The following is a 5745-nucleotide window of genomic DNA, read 5'->3' as shown; positions in this document are numbered from 1 at the left end:
CACTAGCCCCAATCCCATGTTATCTCAATGGTCCCTGTAGCTGGCTGAGCCGGTTAGGCTGCTCTTGGGCCGGTATCAATGGACGAAGCATGTGCAGTGCACAGTCCATCCAGTGGTACCTCAAATTGTTCCAGGGACTTACGTTCATCATCAGACCCTGATTAGCATATTTCAATTGGCTCCCACCTGAAATAAGCCTTCATTATCCACACTTATCTTGTCATCTGTGATTTGGATTTTGGGATTCAATGCATTGCAAAAAATAAACATTGTATCACCTGATTATTTCCCTTCCTATCTTCTCGGTGTTTCTCATCCTCCTTCTCCCTCACTCCATTCCCTCTCCGCATCCTTCCCCGCTCTTGGCAGCATAATGGTGATGTCTCTGCAAGATCCTGCAGATCCCCTGGAAGGACAGATGCACCAACATTAGCGTCCTCGACCAGGCCAACATCCCCAGCATTGAAGCACTGACCACACTCGATCAGTTCTGCTGGGCAGGCCACATTGTTCGCATGCCTGACACGAGGCTCCGAAAGCAGGCGCTCTACTCGGAACTCCTTCACGGCAAACGAGCCAAAGGTGGGCAGAAGAAACGTTTCAAGAATGCCCTCAAAGCCTCCTTGATAAAGTGCAACATCCCCACCGACACCTGGGAGTCCCTGGCCAAAGACCACCCTAAGTGGAGGAAGCGCATCCGGGAGGGCGCTGAGTACCTCGAGTCTCATCGCCGAGAGCTTGCAGAAACCCAGTGGCAAACCAGTCCCACCCACCCTTTCCCTCAACGACTGTCTGCCCCACCTGTGAGAGGGACTGTGGTTCTCGTATTGGACTGTTCAGTCACCTAAGAACTCATTTTTAGAGTGGAAGCAAGTCTTCCTCGATTCTGTGGGACTGCCTATGATGATGGTTATGTTACTGGACTAGTAATCCAGAGGCCTGGACTAATGATCCGGAGATATGAGTTCAAATCCCACCATGGCAGCTGGGGGGATTTAAATTCAGTTAATTAAATAAATTTGGAATTAAAAAACAAGTATCAGTAATGGTGACCATGAAACTACTGGATTGTCATAAAAACCCAGCTGATTCACTAATGTCCTTCAGGGAAGGAAATCTGCCGTCCTTACCCAGTCTGGCCTATATGTGACTCCAGACCCACAGCAATGATGGTTGACTCTTAACTGCCCTCTGAAGTAGTCCAGCAAGCCATTCAGTTGTATCAATCCGCTATGACAAAGTCAGCACTGTGGGAGTAACCTTGCCTCACGGACTGCAGGGGTTCAGGAAGGCAGCTCACCTTCACAAGGGCAATTAGGGATGGACAATAAATGCTGGCCTTGCCAGTGACACCCACATCCCATGAATGAATAAATATCTTGTTTTCTATAAAGTAATTATGCTCCCCTTTTCTCTTGCTATTGCGGTAAGAATTTTAAAAAATGCTGCTGGAGAATAATCCAACGCAGTCTTCTTTGTGTTCTGACATTGGTCTAGTACTTAGATGTCTGCCTCAATGTGAAAGCAAGAAGGAGCAATGATACTTTACAGAGGCACATGAGAATTTTCTGAAGGAGAGGGAGGCTTGGATACACATAGAACTGGCTGGAATCAATATTTAGTACAAAGGAAAATGGTTGCAGTTGTTGGAGACCAATCATCTCAGCTCCAAGACATCGCTGCAGGACTTCCTCAGGGCAGAGTCCAGGACCCAACCATTTTCAGCAGCTTCATGAATTACCTTCCCTCCATCATAAGTTCAGAAGTTGGGATGTTCGCGGATGATTGAACAGTGTTCAGTTCCATTCACAACTCCTCAGATAACGAAGCAACCCGTGCCCACATGCAGCAAGCCATGGACAGCAATCAGAGTTGGGCTGATAAGTGACAAGTAACATTCGCGTTGCACAAGTGCCAAGCAATGACCATGTTCAACAAGGAGAGTCTAACCACCGTCCCTTGACATTCAACGGCATTACCATCAGCCGAATAACCCACCATCAACATCCTGCGGGTCACCCTTGACCAGAAACTTAACTGGATCAGCCACAAAAATACTGAGGCTGGGTATTCTGCAGTGAGTGACTCAACTCTTGACTCCCCAAAGCCTTTCCACCATCTACAAGGCACAAGTCAGGAATGTAATGCAATACTCTCCACTTGCCTGGATGAGTACAGCTCCAACTACACTCAAGAATTTAAACACTATCCAAGACAAAGCAGAAGCAGACCGCTTGATTGGTACCCCATCCACCACCTTAAACATTCACTCCCACCATCACCGATGCACCGTGGCTGCAGTGTGTACCATCTACAAGATGCACTGCAGCAACTTGCCAAGGCTTCTTCAGCAGCACCTCCCAAACACGCAACCTCTACCACCTAGAAGGATAAGAGCATCAGGCGCATGGGAACATCACCACCTCCAAGATCACCTCCAAGTCACACACCATCCTGACTTGGAGGTATATTATCGTTCCGTCATCGTCACTGAGTCAAAATCCTGGAACTCCCTCAGTAACAGGACTGTGGTGGTACCCTCACCACATAGACTGCAGGGGTTCAATTGCCCTTCTCAAGAGCAATTAGGGACAGGCAATAAATGCTGGCCTTGCCAGCGATGCCCACATCCTGTGAATGAAAAAAAAAATAAATAGAGAAAAAAGCAAGGGATGTAGGATTTTTGTTGGGTAAGGGTATCAAGGATATTGACCTAAGTCGGATAAATGGAATTGAGGTACAGACTATCCATGATTTCATTGAATGGAGGAGCAGGCTCGAGGGGCTGAATGGCCTACTGTCTCTATGCTCCTAAAAGCACCACCTTCATCATTCTTTCTGCTGTAAATGCTGCATCTGTCTACAAAACTATTGTAGAGCTTGAGACAACCTGTACTGCTGAGCCCTATTCTCTAGTTTATCACAAAGCCAGTTGTAGAAATAAATAATGTCTGATGGTATAACAAACAGTGGATGATACCTCAATGTCAGTTAGAAGATTTTATAAAGAAACATACACTCTTACATTTATATTTCCATCCTGACCCAAACCGACCCGTTTTTGGGGGTTAAAATTCCTCCCAATATCTCTCAGTTCTGAGGAAGGGTCTATTCCTGAAATGTCAATTAACTTACAATTTCTCAACAGAAGCTGCCTGACCTGCTGAGTGACTCTGATACTTTCTGCTTTTATTTCTGAATCATAAGGATAGGTTTTGTAAAAGAACAGCATTTATTAAAAGACTGAAATGTCTGAAAGTGTCGTGTCAGTAAATGTGGCAGCCATATTGCTTATAGCAAGGTCCCACGCGCAAGGAGGATGCCCAGTTATTCTGCCTTTGCTGGTTTGGTTGAAGGAGGAACATTGGCCAGGAGAACTCCGTGCTCTTCTTCCTAAAATCTTTAATGTTGACTTGGACCACTAGAATAAGCAGATAATGTCTCTTTTGAAAGACTGCACCTCTGACAATGCAACATTCCCTCAGTCCTGCACTGGTGTTCTATCTTAGATTAGGTTATCTTGGAATCATAGAGTCATAGAATGATACAGCACAGGAGGAGGCCATTCAGCCCATTGTGCCTGTGCCGGCTCTTTGTAAAAGTTATCTGTAGTGTATGTAGGCACCTTTAGTAATGACTCCACGAGGCAGGGTATGATACTTAAACTGTGTAGACCTGTAGTCCTTTATTTGCAGCTCCTTGAGTGAGGACACCAAGCTGTGAGCTCCTTTATATACTGGGTTACCAGCAGTGTGTAACCCTTAGGTCTCCAACAGCAGCACCCTCTGGTGTACAGGTAAGGTGTGTATAGTTTAAGGGTACATCAGTGTTGCATAACAGTGTTACAGACATCACACAGTAAACAGGCATGCATATACAACAACACTCCCCCCGAAGCATTTTTTATATCCTTATTGTCATGACCTGGGGAGGTGATCAGTGGTGTACTATGGGAGGATGTGGTGAGGGTTGTGTGGTTGCCAGGTGTGACCCCTGTGCTTGAGGCTGGCCTCGTACGCTTCCCTCACACACAAACCACTGTTGTAGGATCCCTCAGGGGGGTAGCCATGGCAGCAATAGGTAGGGTGCATACTCTGTGATGTGGGTTGTTGTGGGGTGGTGTGCAGGGCCACAGGACTGGGTGGGCTCCTTGTCCACCAATGGGGATGAGGGTCAGGTCATCCCAGGATTTGTCAGGGAAGGTGGAGGGTATTGGCCTCATGTTCCTGGTGTTGGCCCTGGTGGCCGGAGGATGTAGGGCTGGTCTGGTGCAGGTTGTCGTTGGTGGTGGCTGGGCTGCCCATTGACCACTATCCCTGTAGTGGGTCTGCTCCCACTCGGGGTGTGTGTGTGTGTCCTGCAAGGGGCATCACATTTGTTCCAAAGGTCCAGACTACATGGTCATGCTGGACCTGGGGGTCTCCCACAGAGGGATTCCATTAGCATCAGCATGGTCCTTGTAGAACCCATTGTCCTTTAGCAGTGTCCCACCTGTATACATGACACCTTGGCTCTGATCACAAATAGTCGAGCCAACATTATACATTACAGCATTTGCATCACTTTTGGGTGTCCTGGTCTCAACAGACATGGTTACACTAGGCATTTCAAATTCTCTATCATAATTGTTAAGCATAATAAACTTGTTCTTAAACTTACTGACACCTGCATTCTTCTCATTAGTCACATTAGTTTTAAACCAGCATCACAATTCATGGTTACATTGCATGCATTTTCATACTTGCACCCTTTTATTGCATCTTTAGCTTTAAAGTCCTTGTACTCAAATAGTTGGAACTGTCCTTTTAAATTTCTTTGGTTACCTGTCTCCTTTAAGGGAGCCTTCCCATTTGATTGGCTGCTCGGTGCCACGTGTCGCTCCTCCAACGCTGCCCCTCGTGGTATGGCCATGGCCATTTTGATTACAGGTTCTTCTCCTCGTGATGCGGCCGCCATCTTCTGGCTCTCCTTCAGGTAGGCTGTAGTGGTCGTTTCTTCCACAGGTTTGGCCCTGGATGTCGGGAATCCATTTCTTTCATCGATGTTCACCTCTTGGAGTGCTGCCCCGGCCCTGGAGATTTCGTCGTGATGCTGTGAAGTCATCACCGCGCCGTCAAGCTGGTCAGTGGAACCTCCGGATGCAGCGATGGATCCATGTTCGAGGTCGATTACTGGAGCCCGGAGGCCTGGGAGCAGCTTCACTTGGACAGGATGCAGTTGTGGTCGATTGGCGGGATTCATCCAAAGTTCTTCAAAGGTCGTTTGGCTCATCGCAGAGTAGCTCGTCCCTGTGTTGATCTCCATAGAAACTGGGACCCCGTCGATGTCTGCTTTCATCGCCCGTGGAGAACTTTCAGTGGAGCAGGTATGAGTTCCATACTCTTCTTCCAGGGATTGAGCAACTTCCTCTTCATCTGTGTGGGAGCCCCGGTGATCAGCCAACTCATCAGAGATGCGGTGAGTACAGCTTTTTTTGCACATCCTTTGAAGGTGCCCTTTCTCTTTACATGCATAGCCTTTGTAGTGGCACTGGTGGGCCCTGTGGTTTCCTCCATAGCGCTAGCACGGGGCCATTCTGTTGGCCCCATGTGACGGACTCAGGGTTGTGGGGCTCGGGGCAGGGTTTCTGTCCTTAGAAATATCCATGCGGTGCACTGCTCTCGTCGGTTTAGAGTCCTGGGTCAGTGTTCGCCTGGAGTCGCCGGCCGAAGTCCTGTGAGCCTGGCTCACTTGAATTGCTCTCTG

This window comes from Pristiophorus japonicus, chromosome 7, assembly GCF_044704955.1.
Source record: "Pristiophorus japonicus isolate sPriJap1 chromosome 7, sPriJap1.hap1, whole genome shotgun sequence".
Lineage (NCBI taxonomy): Eukaryota > Metazoa > Chordata > Chondrichthyes > Pristiophoridae > Pristiophorus > Pristiophorus japonicus.
This window is presented reverse-complemented; position numbering follows the sequence as displayed.